Here is a 16125-nt window from a genome sequence, read left to right on the forward strand (position 1 = left end):
GTGGAAAGTTCTGGAATCTGCGTGGATCAACAAATTTCCACCCACCCAGCGTGCCCCCAGGTCTCCCGAAAAAAATGGTACCTCACTTGCGTGGGTAGGCATAGTGGCTGCGACATGAAACAGCGCAAAACGCAGCATGGTCGCACCTCAATTTCCCAGTGAAATTTTGCACGATTCGGACAAAAAGACTACCTTTTGTTTTTGCGCCGTAGCTCTGCCAGCACCTAGGGAAAACTAGCAAACCTATACATTTCTGAAAACTAGACACCCAGGGCAATTCAGGATTAGGTGACTCGTCTGCCTACCCCCAGGTTTTGTTACCCAGAATCCCTTACAAACATAAACATTTGACCAAAAAAACACATTTTCCTCACATTTCTGTGGTGGAAAGTTCTGGAATCTGCGTGGATCAACAAATTTCCACCCACCCAGCGTGCCCCCAGGTCTCCCGAAAAAAATGGTACCTCACTTGCGTGGGTAGGCATAGTGGCTGCGACATGAAACAGCGCAAAACGCAGCATGGTCGCACCTCAATTTCCCAGTGAAATTTTGCACGATTCGGACAAAAAGACTACCTTTTGTTTTTGCGCCGTAGCTCTGCCAGCACCTAAGGAAACCTAGCAAACCTATACATTTTTGAAAACTAGACACCCAGGGGAATTCAGGATGGGGTGACTCGGCTGCCTACCCCCAGGTTTTGTTACCCAAAATCCCTTGAAAACATAAATATTTGACCAAAAAAACACATTTTCCTCACATTTCTGTGGTGGAAAGTTCTGGAATCTGCGTAGATCAACAAATTTCCACTCACCCAGCGTGCCCCCAGGTCTCCCGAAAAAAATGGTACCTCACTTGCGTGGGTAGGCATAGTGGCTGCGACATAAAACAGCGCAAAACGCAGCATGATCGCACCTCAATTTCCCAGTGAAATTTAGAACGATTCGGACAAAAAGACTACCTTTTGTTTTTGCGCCGTAGCTCTGCCAGCACCTAGGGAAACCTAGCAAACCTATACATTTTTGAAAACTAGACACCCAGGGGAATTCAGGATGGGGTGACTCGTCTGCCTACCCCCAGGTTTTGTTACCCAGAATCCCTTGAAAACATAAAAATGTGACCAAAAAAACACATTTTCCTCACATTTCTGTGGTGGAAAGTTCTGGAATCTGCGTGGATCAACAAATTTCCACCCACCCAGCGTGCCCCCAGGTCTCCCGAAAAAAACGGTACCTCACTTGCGTGGGTAGACATAGTGGCTGCAACAGGAAACGGTTCAAATCATACGGTGGTGAATTTACATTACCTTATTGCAAAACTACCTTGATTTTGGGGGGGGGGATCTGAATTTGTGGCCCGGGGCTCGGTGGTATTCTTTGCAAAGTAGCAAACCCAAACAGTTCTGAAAACTAGACACCCGGGGGAGTCCAGGGAGGTATGGCATGCATGGGTCCCCAATGTTTTCCTACCCAGAACTCTCTGCAAACCTTACAATTAGGTAAAAATTGCACTTTTCCAAACTTTTTGGCGTGGGATCGCCGTGCCGGCAAAAAAGTCATACCACCCTGCGTTCCCCTTGTTCTCCCGAGTAAAAGGATACCTCACTTGTGTGGGTGCCCCAAAGCAGAACACCCCAAAAATGAATTTTGAAAAAGGTAGTTTTTACTCATATTTACGTTTTACAAATTAAGCACCCCAGCCTAAGTCACTTGCCTTTGGCCCACCCACACAAGTGAGGTATCATTTTACTCGGGAGAACAAGGGAAACGCTGGGTGGTAGGACATTTGTTCCGGCAGCGAGATCCCACCCAAAAAAGTATGGAAATGTTGGTTTAGGGACCAAAATTTCAGGTTTGCAGGGGTTTCTGGGTAGGAAAACATTGGGGGACCCACGCATGCCATACCACCCTGGACTCCCCCTGGTGTCTAGTTCTCAGAACTGTTTGGGTTTGGTAGTTTCCAAAGATGCCTGCCAAGCCCCGGGCCAAAAGCTCAGGTGACCCCCTAAAAAAATAAGATTATTTGGCTAAAGGTAATGTTTTCGTCTCCACAGTATGAATTGGGCCTTTTCCTAAAGCAGCCGCTATGCCTACCCACGCAAGTGAGGTACCATTTTTATCGGGAGACCTTGGGGAACGCTGGGTGGGAGGTAATTTGTGTGAGCCCAGTGATGCCACGCTTTCCCACACTAAAACGTGTGAAAAAAAATGATTTTTTCCAAGCAAAAAATGAGGTTTGCAAGGGATTCTGGGTAAAGGAACGTTGGAGGATCCACGCAAGCCATACCTCCTTGGAAGCCCCCGGGTGTCTACTTTTCAGAAATGTGTGGGTTTGGTAGGTTTCCCTAGATGGCTGTCTCGCACGGGGCCAAAAACCCGGGTAACCCCTCTTGCAAAAGCTGGTGGACATGAATTCTCCAGCTTTTGCAAGAGGGGCTACCTGGGTTTCTGGCCACGTGCGAGACAGCCATCTAGGGAAACCTACCAAACCCACACATTTCTGAAAAGTAGACACCCGGGGGAGTCCAGGGAGGTATGGCATGCGTGGGTCCCCCAATGTTTTCCTACCCAGAACTCCTTGAAAACATAAAAATGTGACCAAAAAACACATTTTCCTCACATTTCTGTGGTGGAAAGTTCTGGAATCTGCGTGGATCAACAAATTTCCACCCACCCAGCGTGCCCCCAGGTCTCCCGAAAAAAATGGTACCTCACTTGCGTGGGTAGACATAGTGGCTGCAACAGGAAACGGTTCAAATCGTACGGTGGTGAATTTACATTACCTTATTGCAAAACTACCTTGATTTTGGGGGGGGGGGGATCTGAATTTGTGGCCCGGGGCTCGGTGGTATTCTTTGCAAAGTAGCAAACCCAAACAGTTCTGAAAACTAGACACCCGGGGGAGTCCAGGGAGGTATGGCATGCATGGGTCCCCCAATGTTTTCCTACCCAGAACTCTCTGCAAACCTTAAAATTAGGTAAACATTGCACTTTTCCAAACTTTTTGGCGTGGGATCGCCGTGCCGGCAAAAAAGTCGTACCACCCTGCGTTCCCCTTGTTCTCCCGAGTAAAAGGATACCTCACTTGTGTGGGTGCCCCAAAGCAGAACACCCCAAGAATGAATTTTGAAAAAGGTAGTTTTTACTCATATTTACGTTTTACAAATTAAGCACCCCAGCCTAAGTCACTTGCCTTTGGCCCACCCACACAAGTGAGGTATCATTTTACTCGGGAGAACAAGGGAAACGCTGGGTGGTAGGACATTTGTTCCGGCAGCGAGATCCCACCCAAAAAAGTATGGAAAAGTTGGTTTTTGGACCAAAATTTCAGGTTTGCAGGGGTTTCTGGGTAGGAAAACATTGGGGGACCCACGCATGCCATACCACCCTGGACTCCCCCGGGTGTCTAGTTCTCAGAACTGTTTGGGTTTGGTAGTTTCCAAAGATGCCTGCCAAGCCCCGGGCCAAAAGCTCAGGTGACCCCCTCAAAAAATAAGATTATTTGGCTAAAGGTAATGTTTTCGTCTCCAAAGTATGAATTGGGCCTTTTCCTAAAGCAGCCGCTATGCCTACCCACGCAAGTGAGGTACCATTTTTATCGGGAGACCTTGGGGAACGCTGGGTGGGAGGTAATTTGTGTGAGCCCAGTGATGCCACGCTTTCCCACACTAAAACGTGTGAAAAAAAATGATTTTTTCCAAGAAAAAAATGAGGTTTGCAAGGGATTCTGGTTAAAGGAACGTTGGAGGATCCACGCAAGCCATACCTCCTTGGAAGCCCCCGGGTGTCTACTTTTCAGAAATGTGTGGGTTTGGTAGGTTTCCCTAGATGGCTGTCTCGCACGGGGCCAAAAACCCGGGTAACCCCTCTTGCAAAAGCTGGTGGACATGAATACTCCAGCTTTTGCAAGAGGGGTTACCTGGGTTTCTGGCCCCGTGCGAGACAGCCATCTAGGGAAACCTACCAAACCCACACATTTCTGAAAAGTAGACACCCGGGGGAGTCCAGGGAGGTATGGCATGCGTGGGTCCCCCAATGTTTTCCTACCCAGAACTCCTTGCAAACCTTAATTAGGTAAAAATAGCACTTTTCCAAAAATGTTGCCGTGGGATCGCTTTGCCGGCAAAAATGTCCTACCACCCAGTGTTCCCCTTGTTCTCCCGAGTAAAAGGGTACCTCACCTTAACAGAGTTACTCAAAAGTCAAACATTCAAGCACGGCTATCTATTCCTCAAAGACACACACATACAGGTTGGATTTGGCACGAGGGCGAGTGATGGTTCAGTATATAAAATTTTATTAACAAGATATTTCAAAAAAATGAAATGCTCTGTCAATAAATAAATGCATAAAAACCGAACCAGTGACTCGCAACTCGTGAGCTGTAAAGCCACGACAAGGCACCAACCATTTTACAGGCCATTCACGCACCTTTCATACCTGATACAAACAAGACCACTGACACCATCTGGAATAAAAGCAACACATTACAACAATCACAATAAGGGACAAGGTACACCCTAATGCAGAAAGAGAAAAAAAACAATTATTACTGCACACCCATCTAATCCGCAAGCACACACACATACTGGTTGGATTTGGCACGAGGGTGAGTGATGATTCAGTACATACAATTGTATACGCAAGTAATTTCACAAAAATGAAATACACTGTGTATAATTGCAAGTATGATAAACTGAACCACTGACTCACAGCTCGTGAGCTGTAAAGCCACGTCAAGGCACCAACCTCTTTACAGGCCATTCATACACCTTTCGTACGTGTGACACATTCAAAACATTCACACCACCAGCCGCGGACCCATCACATTTCAACACTCACACCAGCAAACAGCGCCATTCAAGGGCCCATCACTTTCACACGCCCACATTTCTGACACTGGAACTACACAAATTGATGGACTGCGTGGAGTGTCACTCAACAAGCAGTGTGTGCAGTGACCAACAGAAAGTAACTACTCACACACCGCCAGCCGAGCGCCAGTCCACCCACACCACCAGCCAAGCACCAGACCATGCACACCGCCAGCCAAACACTCAGCGCACACCACCAGCCAAGCGCCTCTCCACGCACACCGCCAGCCAAGCACCACTCCGTGCACAGACAGCTAAACACCGCTCCACGCACACCCTCCAGCCAAGTACCACTCCACAAACACCACCAGCCAAGCACCACTCCACACACACTGCCAGCCAAGCACCATTCCACACACACTGCCAGCCAAGCACCACTCCACACACACCGCCAGCCAAGCAGCACTCCACACACACCGCCAGCCAAGCACCACTCCACACACACCGCCAGCCAAGCACCACTCCACACACACCGCCAGCCAAGCACCACTCCACACACACCGCCAGCCAAGCACCACTCCACACACACCGCCAGCCAAGCACCACTCCACACACACCATCAGCCAAACACCACTCCATGCACAGACAGACAAGTACCACTCCACGAACACCACCAGCCAAGCGCCACTCCACACACACCGCCAGCCAAGCACCAGCCGGCACACACCACAAACACATTTAGAATTCTTTTTTTGAAAATAACACTAAACAAATGGAAATACCTACAAATCAGGTAACACAAATTCTTAAAATAAAAACTTTGCACTAATGCCAATCCTTGAAACAAACTAAAAATGTTTTACAGAATGCAGACCAGGCAATTCACTTTACAGCTCATTCAAACTCCCAATAGTTCTTTTGCGTGTGGTCCGATTTAAAACAAGCTGACATACACAATGCAGGCTTAGAAGGACAGTCAGGACAGTATATACGAGACTCCTTCCGCACGCCTCTTCGCCAACAGACTCTGCATCTTCTAGTCGGAAAGTCTCTAGCAGTAGTGGAAGGAATAGATTCAGGAAAGTGGCGATCTTGCAATCTAGCCACTTCCTCCACCACTCCAAATCTAGGAACACTTGCCTGCTGCACAAGTACAAGGCTGCCTCTTATAGACTCCTGAAACTTAAGAAAAGTCATCTTCGTCTCAGGACAAGACTTCTGGTACACAACGAAAGCATTAAATGATGCCAAGTGGAACAGATGGATAGCCAACTTCTTGTACCAAACGTAAGCCTTTCGAAGAGCAGCATAAGGTTCCAACCTCTGATCTACTCTGTCAACACCACCCATGAACTTATTGTAAGCTAGAATGCACACAGGTTTGCGCACTTCAGCACCCTGACCCCAAACAGGCACAGGTACAGTACTTTCATCGTGGATAGTAGTCAGCATGTACACATCTCTCTTGTCTGAATACTTCACAGCTAAAAGCTCCCCACATCGCAATGCCGTAGACTGTCCCCGCACAAGCCTTTTGCAAACAAGTTCCTTTGGGAAACCTTTACGGTTACTGCGCATTGTGCCACAAGCAACAGTGCCCACTTTGGCCAACTCCTTGAACAACTGCACACCAGTGTAGAAGTTATCTACATATAAATGATGGCCTTTGTTAAATAATCCTCTACCTAGTTCCCACACAATTTTCTCAGTTACTCCAAAAGTAGAAGGACAACCAGGAGGGTTAATGCGGGACTCCTTACCAGTGTACACCCTGAAATTGTAGACATATCCAGTCTCACTGTCACACAGCATATACAGTTTGATTCCATAGCGTGACCTCTTACTAGGAATGTATTGCCTAAAAACCAAGCGGCCCTTGAACAACACCAAAGACTCATCCACTGCAATTTCTTTACCAGGGACAAAAATCTCAGAAAAACGATCAACAAAGTGATCAAGGACAGGCCGAATTTTAAACAAACGGTCACAATCAGGGTGATCGCGTGACAACGCTAAACTATTATCAGCAAAATGCATCATCCGAAGAAGAAGCGTATACCGATCACGACTTATGACTGCTGGAAATATAGCTGTTACCATCAAGGGACTAGTGGACCAATATGAAGTAATTGATGACTTCCTTATCAAGCCCATCAAAAAAGGTAATCCCAGAAACTTCTTCATCTCTTCAACATTGGTGGGAGTCCACCGGATTGCTCTACAATAGGGCTTAAGGCTGGCACTGTTGGCCCTCAAATATTGTTCTGCATACAAATTGGTTTGCTCAACAATCTCTTGCAAAAACACATCGTCAAAAAACAACTGAAAAAAATTAATTGGTAGAAAATTCTCTGTATTCACTCTACACCCAGGAACACCAGTGAACTCTGGCAATGCCGGCTGCACCAAGCCAGGGGGAACCCAGAGGCCATCCCTATCAACGGGGGGAGCAGCCATCCCAGCCTGCAGCACCGAAACATCTTGCTGCTGTTCTCCACCGGGAAGCCTAACAGCCACAGATACTTCTGGCTGCACAACACCAACAGAAGACGTAGCATCCCCAGAGGGCTCTTCCTGCACTACACCAACGGGAAGCCCAGCAGCCTGAGATGCTTCTTGCTGCACTACACCACCGGGAAACCCAGCAGGCCCAGATGCCTCTTGCCGCTCTACACCAATGGGAAGCCTAACGGCCCCAGATGCCTCTTGCTGCACTACACCAGCAGGAAGACGAAAAGCACCAGATGCCCCTTTGCGCACCACAGCAATGTGAAGCCTTTTGGGTGCAGGCTCCAGCCCACTTGCCTCTTGCCGACGTAAAAAGAAAGGAAACCTTGCAGCCCTAGGCAGCAACAGAGGTGCCTCTTGGCCCACTACCGGCAACACAATGTCCTCCTGTACCATAGGCCCTTCATCAGCACTAGAAGAAGAGTCATCATCCGATGATGATGATTCCATGCGAAGAGAAAACTCACTGCCTGAATCTTCTGCCGCTTCCTGGGAGTCCGAATCGGACTCAGACTCTGAACCATGGTCCGAGGAAGACTCAAAAAGCAAACCAAGAACCTGCTGAGCAGTAATCCTGCGACTAGCCATTATCCTTACAAAGCAAGAAGACTGCACACACAAGTGAACAACAACCTACACTGTGCAAAGTAAGAAGTAAACAAGGTAAGGCTTTCACTAAAAGATAAATACAATCCAAAACAATTTCACTCTTACAAAATATAGCTACACTCACCAGCACCTACTCTGTTGAGACACAGCGAAAATAAATGAAATCCCACTAGAAAGAAAAAAAGAAATGACATTAGAAAACAAAGTGCACATCAAACACTAATGCTGAAAAAAAAAACACAGAGCCACACAAACTGCTAGAAGTACAACCTTTTTCAAAAAGACAAACATCAAGGGGAAGTAGTACAAAATACATTCACTTACCAAGCACAAGCAACTACACAAGCTGCAAACAGACACGCAACCTACAACAATCCAAACAGCAAAAGCCTGGAACAAGACAAAAATAGAGAAGAAAAAAAAATTACTACCACATTTCACAAACAATATAACAATTAAAAAAACAACACACAAATTTGCCCCCCAAATTAAAATTCGGCCAGATGGGCCATCAATTAGGGCTTAGACCAAATGAGATTAGATGAGGTTTAACATCAAGACACTGGATAATTTTTTTAATTTTTTTAAAGTGCCTGACCACTTTGGTGCCAGTCAGTCTTTTGCTACTACCAGTACCCATATCACACAGGGGCAGTAAGGACATTCATACACCTTTTGTACGTGTGACACATACAAAACATTCACACCGCCAGCCGCCCATCACTTTCACACGCCCACATATCTGACATAGCAACTACAGAAAATGATGGACTGCGTAGAGTGTCACTCAACTAGCAGTGTGTGTAGTGACCAACAGAAAGTAACTACTCACACACCGCAAGCAGAGTTCCAGTCCACCCACACCACCATCCAAGCACCAGACCATGCACACCGCCAGCCAAACCCCACTCAGCGCACACCGACAGCCAAGTACCACTCCACGCACACCATCCAGCCAAGTACCACTCCCCACACACCGCCAGCCAAACACCACTCCCCACACACCGCCAGCCAAACACCACTCCACACACACCGCCAGCCAAGCAGCACTCCGTGCACAGACAGCAAAGTAGCACTCCACGCACACCACCAGCCAAGCGCCACTCAACACACACCTCCAGCCAAGCAGCACTCCGTGCACAGACAGCAAAGTAGCACTCCACGCACACCACCAGCCAAGCGCCACTCCACACACACCGCCAGCCAAGCAGCACTCCGTGCACAGACAGCAAAGTAGCACTCCACGCACACCACCAGCCAAGCGCCACTCAACACACACCTCCAGCCAAGCAGCACTCCGTGCACAGACAGCAAAGTAGCACTCCACGCACACCACCAGCCAAGCGCCACTCCACACACACCGCCAGCCAAGCAGCACTCCGTGCACAGACAGCAAAGTAGCACTCCACGCACACCACCAGCCAAGCGCCACTCCACACACACCGCCAGCCAAGCAGCACTCCGTGCACAGACAGCAAAGTAGCACTCCACGCACACCACCAGCCAAGCGCCACTCAACACACACCTCCAGCCAAGCAGCACTCCGTGCACAGACAGCAAAGAAGCACTCCACGCACACCACCAGCCAAGCGCCACTCCACACACACCGCCAGCCAAGCAGCACTCCGTGCACAGACAGCAAAGTAGCACTCCACGCACACCACCAGCCAAGCGCCACTCCACACACACCGCCAGCCAAGCAGCACTCCGTGCACAGACAGCAAAGTAGCACTCCACGCACACCACCAGCCAAGCGCCACTCCACACACACCGCCAGCCAAGCAGCACTCCGTGCACAGACAGCAAAGTAGCACTCCACGCACACCACCAGCCAAGCGCCACTCCACACACACCGCCAGCCAAGCAGCACTCCGTGCACAGACAGCAAAGTAGCACTCCACGCACACTAACAGCCAAGCGCCACTCCACACACACCGCCAGCCAAGCACCACTCCGTGCACAGACAGCAAAGTAGCACTCCACGCACACCACCTGCCAAGCGCCACTCCACAAGCACCACCAGCCAAGCACCACTCACCGCCAGCCAAGCACCATCCAGCCAAGCGCCACTCCACACACACCGCCAGCCAAGCGCCACTCCACACACACCGCCAGCCAAGCAGCACTCCGTGCACAGACAGCAAAGTAGCACTCCACGCACACCACCAGCCAAGCGCCACTCCACACACACCGCCAGCCAAGCAGCTCTCCGTGCACAGACAGCAAAGTAGCACTCCACGCACACCACCAGCCAAGCGCCACTCCACACACACCGCCAGCCAAGCACCACTCCGTGCATAGATAGCCAAGTACCCCTCCACGCACACCGCCAGCCAAACACCACTCAGCGCACACCGACAGCCAAGTACCACTCCACACACACCGCCAGCCAAGCACCGCTCCACGCACACCATCCAGCCAAGTACCACTCCCCACACACACCACCAGCAAACATGCCCAAGGGGTCGCTTCCTAAAAACTTTGTGTTAGTGGCCATTTTCCGCCCCCCCTGGGGGCAAAACGGCAAAAAAAACAGGCCAATTTGCCCCCAGGGTGGACAGAAAAACAAAAACACAATCATGTCCACCTGGAAGCGACCCTTACCCAAGGGGTCGCTTCCCAAAACAAACACATTGCCCCAACAAAAATCCCTGGTTCTAGTGGGTAATTTCTGCCCCCCCTGGGGGCAAAACGGCCGAAAAACGGGCCGATTTCCCCCCAGGGGGGGCAGAAAAATGAAAACATACTCAGACCCCGCCTGGAAGCGACCCTTGCCCAAGGGGTCGCTTCCTAAAAACTAAAATTACATCCCTGGTGTCTAGTGGGCATTTTCTGTCCCCCCTGGGGGCAAAACGGCAAAAAAAAACGGGCCGATTTGCCCCCAGGGGGGACAGAAAAACGTAAACAAAATCAATGGCCGCCATCTTGGCTATAATCAATATCCCTGGTGCTAGTGGGGAATTTCTGCCCCCCCTGGGGGCAAAACGGCCGAAAAACGGGCCGATTTCCCCCCAGGGGGGGCAGAAAAACGAAAACATATTGCCAGCCAGCCTGGAAGCGACCCTTGCCCAAGGGGTCACTTCCTAAAAACTAAAATGATATCCCTGGTGTCTAGTGGGGGCATTTCCGCCGCACAATCGCGACGCTGTGCGCGATCGTGAGGCAGAAATGCCCTGCAAAGAGACATCAGGGGAAAGGAAAATCTCTTTCCTCTCCCCTGATGCCTCTTCGCTGCCCCAAACCCCCGCCGAAGTCCAGAACACCTACCTCTTTCTCCAGCGCTCAGGAAGCAAATGGCTTCCCGAGCGCTGGGAATCCCTGATGATGTCAGCGCGCGCTGTGCGCGCTGACGTCATCAGGGATTACCATGGGGGGGGGCGGGGGCGGCAGCGGAAGCTCTTCCGCTGCCGCCCCCATTGCAACAACGAAGATCAGAGAGCCTCGGAGGGAGCGCCAGCGCTTCCCCCGAGGGTGGGGCTGATGACGAGCTGGCCTTGTCATCCGCGCAGGACAGGTAAGCGCGATGACGAGCCCAGCTCGTCATTAGCCCCGAAGGGGTTAAAGCCTCCACATCAAACCTAGGGGGTCAGGGAGCATCTACTATGCCCCCTTATGGTCATTTGCCCCTTCGCTTTCGCCTCCTCTTGTCTCTCGATCCTACCGAGAGACAAGATGGCGGCCGCTACGGACTGTTTGGAATGTTTACAGACGCCGAAGAACCAATCAGCTTCGCAAAGCTCCGTAACGCGAAAAGTACGCGAAGAGGAGCGCTGTTACAGATATATATCTTTTTTTGAACATTAATTTCTCAAAATCCACTGGAGCACATATATTGAGACCTAGCAAAGGCACATCGGGCTACCAGTCCCTACAATTTTGCCAAGTTTCGTGCAAATCCATTCAGCCGTTCGATTATTATTATTTTATTTTTTTTTGCCCCGCGGGGCCCTTTTAAAACCTCCACATCAAACCTAGAGGGTCAGGGAGGATCTACTATGCCCCCTTATGGTCATTTGCCCCTTCGCTTTGGCCTCCGCTTGTCTCTCGATCCTACCGAGAGACAAGATGGCGGCCGCTACGGACTGTTTGGAATGTTTACAGACGCCGGAGAACCAATCAGCTTCGCTTCACAAAGCTCCGTAACGCGTAAAGTCCGCGAACCGGAGCGCTGCCCGGTCCGCTGTTACAGATATATATCTTTTTTTGAACGTTAATTTCTCAAAATCCACTGAAGCACATATATTGAGACCTAGCAAAGGCACATCGGGCTACCAGTCCCTACAATTTTGCCAAGTTTCGTGCAAATCCATTCAGCCGTTCGGGCTAAAAGTGAGGCCAACCGCCCTTTTTTCTCGGCCCCCCCTTGACGAACCCCCCCCCAAATTTTCAAGGGCTGCTCAGAAACAAAATGTGCCATTTTCCTGAAAATTTCAGCCAATTCCGTCCACAAACGCCAAAGTTATTAGACATAGAATTTTCAAAAATCCCATAGAGAAAAAATCCTAACTATATATACCTACTGGCGACCGCCAGTAGGTAATATATATATATATATATATATATATACACACACACACCCACACACACACGTCATAACCATCGGACATAATTTGTTTTGGAATCAAATAAAATAAGTATTCTTGATTTCCTGACGTCCAACATCACATGGAAAATGGTTGCGGCCAATATGTCGACGTTTCAATCCCTTACAATAATTCAAACTGGGTAGCGACCTGACCATAGGATCCTGGAGTTATTGCATAGCATTCAGGGACTCAAATGAGAAATGTCCTATTGGTGAGTTCTAATGTTACTCGAAATTCTCTCTTAGCATGTCAGTGAAAACATCCCAAACAATGCAAGGTTGTGACCGGGGATGAGTGTGTAAGAATACAGTGGGTCTCGTGTTTATATTGACCATTTCAATCAAGACCGGTATTAGTTTTGCCACCAATACGAGAGGCTTCATTGGCAAGAAATCTCTAAGGCGAGTGATAATGATGGCACTGTATCATACCTCATTTCCACTTCTGCCCTAGCCAGTGCTTAATTTGTAAAAAATAATAGCCAGGGCTCTCGTGAGGAGGCCACTGCAGCTTGCACCACACATTGCCCCTACCATGCTGCCAATCATAGTAAGAACACAACTACTAACCATCACATTCCAGCAAGTGTGACAATTTGGACTATTTTAGGACCCCAAAGCTATAAGAATAGCTTGGGCAGCAGGTAATAGTAATTTATAATGTATATTGAACTAATAATTAACTGTCGCTGTGGTCATCTCTAAATTAGCCAGACAACGCCACCTCATGGCACACTGCCACTTGCACCAGCGTTGACAATTAAATGCTGGTGCCGAGCACCAGAAACCACTGGCTCAAATTAAGCACTGGCCCTAGCACAAGATATCACAGAGAACCTACTATACCAGACCACAAAACTGACTCCGTTTAGGGTGGGTATCCCCCTCAATCTCAAGAATCAGTCTACTTTAGTATTTCTCAAGTGGATGATACAGTATACGTTCATGAGATCACTAATAGAGCTGCAAAAAAGCTCAACATAAGCATGGCTAATATTCAGGAAAAAGACTTTGATCATTTTGAGATACCAGAAATGAACACTCCAAAAAGGCCTTGGTTTCAGGCACCATTGAGACCTTCCTCCTGCGAGGAAGGCTTAAAAAAACACAAGAAAATAAACTTCAAACTCAGGCAATCTTTTTGTTAGGAGAACCCAACTTAGAACTTGTTAACTGTTTTGGCTGCTTAAAGATTTAATGCCCACATTTACAGTCCCACCAGATAAGAAAATGTTATGTTATGTTATGTTATCAGGAGTTTTATTGAGCGCTCAGCTACTCAAGCAGAGTGTGCCGGCGCTATCAGACCATACACAGCATAACCCCAGCATTGGAAGAGGAATTACCGACAGAACAACCACGTCTTGAGCTCTTTCCTAAAGGACACTAAATTCTCACTCTTTCTTAAAGACAGTGGCAGGACATTCCAGGCCCGTGGCGCAAGATATTTAAAAGACCGACCCCCAATCCGGGCACGCCTAATTACCGGGATCGTGGCCAGTGACAGTGATGCCCAACGTAAGGCTCTGGACGGATGGTGAAAGCCAATTCTCTTCCTCAGATAGAGTGCACCGGTGCCATGGAGAGCCTTAAACGCGATGGTAAGAGCCTTAAACTTAATGCGTTTCTGGATTGGCAACCAGTGAAGAGACTTCAGCAGTCCTGCGGCATGGGCGCTGCGGCCAAGGCCAAAGATTGCCCGTGCAGCCGAGTTCTGCACAACCTGCAAGCGTGATAGAAGGTACTCGGGCAGGCCAAGGTAGTGTACATTAGTGTAGTCCAGCCTCGATCCGACCAATGCTTGCACCGTGATTTTCCTGTGGGCAGTAGAGAGGAAAGGGAGGAATTTTCTTAGCATTTTTAGTATCCCAAAACACTGTCCAATCAGACCCAGAATCTGAGGTTTGAGCGAGAGACAGTTGTCCATCTTGACTCCCAGATTCTTAGCCGCTATGGTATCAGCAGTGGGTGGATACATACCTGCTGCCACCAGGACTTCCAACCGGGGTCCGGAGGACAACCAAAGAAAAGGACCTCAGATTTGTCTGAGTTGCATTTCAGCTGGTTAAGTTGGAACCAGTCAAAAACCGCACCCAGACAGCACTTAATGCTATCACCATCAAAGTCTGAGTTCCCTCCACAGGTGAAGAGAAGCTGGGTGTCATCGGCGTAAGAGACAATCTGGGCGCCAAATGACTCAGCCTGTGCCGCGAGAGGGGACATATAGATGTTAAAAAGAGTGTGACTCAGAATTGACCCCTGGGGGACTCCCACCTCCAAAGGCGGCACTGCATCAGAGTGCGGAGGAGCCCAGACTGTCTGTTGTCAGTTGGAAAGAAAAGGCTCAAACCATCTGAACACCGTTCCCCGGACACCAATCTCCGAGAGTCTTGCCAGGAGACGGTCATGGGGAACGGTGTCAAACGGCGCCGAAAGATCTAACAGCACCAGCAGTGCTTTCCCTCCATTGTCCTGGACTTGCTTGATGGCCTCTGACACCTCCAATAGTGCAGATTCAGTGCTCACATTCGTCCGGAAACCGGACTGGGTGTAATGCAAAATCCCCTGTGACTCTACAAAGTCCGAGAGGACGGACTGCACATGATTTTCTGCCACCTTTGCCAAGACCGGGAGCAACGAAATAGGCCAATAATTGGCGTGGCTACTAGGGTCCAGAGACGGCTTTTTTTAAGAGAGGGAGGACCAACGCCTGTTTCCATGCTTGCGGCACTACCACCGTTTCTAAAGAACAATTTAAAATCGGATTGATAATGGGGTTGACGACATAAGCCATCTTGGCTAGAAACTAGGCGGGACAGGGGTCCAGCGGGGAACCAGATCTCATTTTAGATAGAATTACCAGGGAAGTTTGAGGCTCAATAGGGGGAAAATTCGACAGATTGGGCTGTCCTGCGTCCGACACAGAAGAGAGTGGCCCTGGGTTAAACACTCCCCCTACCACTGCAGAAGGAAAAGTTGCCTGGATGCTTTTGATCTTATTAGCAAAAAAGCTTGCCAGTTGGGTCACCCAGGGTTCCAAAAAGGAACACTTAGGAGTGATGGAGGCCGGCGATGTGAATTCCTTCACCACCAAAAAGATTTCTTTACTGGTATTAGTGGCCTCCTCAATCCTCCTGGCAAAGTAGGCTTTCTTTTCCAAGTAGATTTCCTTGTGATAAGCCTTAGTGCAACACCTATAGGACTCCTTCAGTGATTCCAGATACTTTGATCGCCATGCTCTTTCGGCCTTCTTACAAAGCCTACGACTGTTATGAAGAGCTGGCGTAAACCATGGTGCCGAGGCATGAGAAGAGTTTTTAGGGGCCCACACAGGTGGCGCCAACTCCCTCAGGCAGCACGTGAGCCAAGTTTGGAAGAGGACAAGATCCTCCTCTATGTCACCCGTCAACGAGCAGGGGTGATTCAACAGATACTGTTCAATCATGTCCGGTGACACTATGGAAGGCGCGGGGTGTCTGAGGCCGACGCACATTATCTCTGATGGTAGAACTAGTTTTGTACTGAATATCGAAGGTCACCAGCATATGGTCAGACCACAGCACTGGTTGAGGGGGGGCAACTACAATATGAGTAGTAGAGAAGATTTGGTCCA

The sequence above is a fragment of the Lissotriton helveticus genome, chromosome 12 (assembly GCF_964261635.1).
Source record: "Lissotriton helveticus chromosome 12, aLisHel1.1, whole genome shotgun sequence".
NCBI classification, from domain to species: Eukaryota; Metazoa; Chordata; class Amphibia; order Caudata; family Salamandridae; genus Lissotriton; species Lissotriton helveticus.